Genomic DNA, 1,480 nt, shown 5'->3' with positions numbered 1-1,480 from the left:
TGAATCCTGACTCATTTGTTCAGTACATATATATATATATAATAATACCCGGTTATTAATTATAATTATCTGGCATATTTTCATGTTGGTGACGTCATTGAAGCGTTGGAGAAAAAAGAGCAAATAAAAAATAATTAAAGTAAAAATGAAAGCACTATATGTATTAAATGTGACTGATTATATTGTTCTGTCTCGTCTCATATTGCTTCGATAACGTCGAGGATATAATTGATTTCGAAGAAACACGCTTCTGATCTTTCTCGTTTTCCTCTTTTACACTGTCGCCCGCAAACGCGAGGAAATCGTGCACGAATCCTTTGGTTTTTCGACTAATCTATCAATATGTGACCGCGCTTATTAATCCTACTCTCCTTTGTTACCAGTTTCAGTATTTCAGTATAAAATATACACACTTACGGCTAGATATATGTATAATGTATATATATGTATATATACATGAGCGACGAAGAGGACAACATTGACATCAAAATTGACGTAGCGTACAAGTGGGACGTTATTATTCTCACCTTCGCTGAAACAGACATACATCGCATCTCACCTCCGGTTACGCCAGAGACGTTTCCTACTCCTCCACGTCTCTTCTCGCTTAAATATAATTCTGTTATAGATCGGGCAGTAGCACGACTTGTTGCGAATGCGTGTGCAGCGACGAAATGCCTATCAGCCTCCACGTAGAAGAATTGCAATGAATTGAAATGTATTGGAAACAAAAAGCCCACTTTACTGTATCTTCAGAACTTTCAGAAACCAATCAGCAAAATGTTAACAATTGCTTACAAATTGCTAGCAAATTCTATCAAACATTTCAACAAATTGACATCCGTATTAAGTTTGTGTTTTCCTGACAAAACTTGTTGACATAATAATGTGAAAATAAGTTGTCGGTAATGAGTAAATTGAGTAAAGGTCAGTTTTTACCGTCAATTTGCTGTGAGGTAGTCAACAAAACTTTGCATCCGTTTTGGCCGACAATTCGTTTTCAGCAAATTTTGTTGTACTATATATCTACTATTAATTTATTAATATCATTGAATATACAAGCAAAAGAACAAGTCACGTCAAAATGATATTGAAATAAATCGGAATTGAAAAATGACTTAATGATCATTTTGGAGTCATTTTGACATCATTTTGATATCATAATGACTTATTATTCTGCTTGGGTAACATTAAATTTGATGACAAAATTTTTGTAGCAAACATTTGATAAAATTCGAGAGACTTAGCTCACTGATTGTGAGAAAGAATTACTTTCTCGTGTTCCTAATTTATTTGTGTGTTACGTCCCTAAACTTCCCATGTAGCACAATTGATTCATTTAAACTTGAAAAATATAATTATATTCACCTGCTTAAGTTCTTTATGAATTTGCATAATCTGTTAAAAATAAATTCAAAAAGAATTCTAAAATACACCTATACAAATATATTTATATGTATATTTGTTTATATATTATATA

This window comes from Trachymyrmex septentrionalis, unplaced genomic scaffold, assembly GCF_001594115.1.
Source record: "Trachymyrmex septentrionalis isolate Tsep2-gDNA-1 unplaced genomic scaffold, Tsep1.0 scaffold22, whole genome shotgun sequence".
Taxonomy (NCBI): Eukaryota; Metazoa; Arthropoda; class Insecta; order Hymenoptera; family Formicidae; genus Trachymyrmex; species Trachymyrmex septentrionalis.
Note: the sequence above shows the minus strand (reverse complement) of the source record.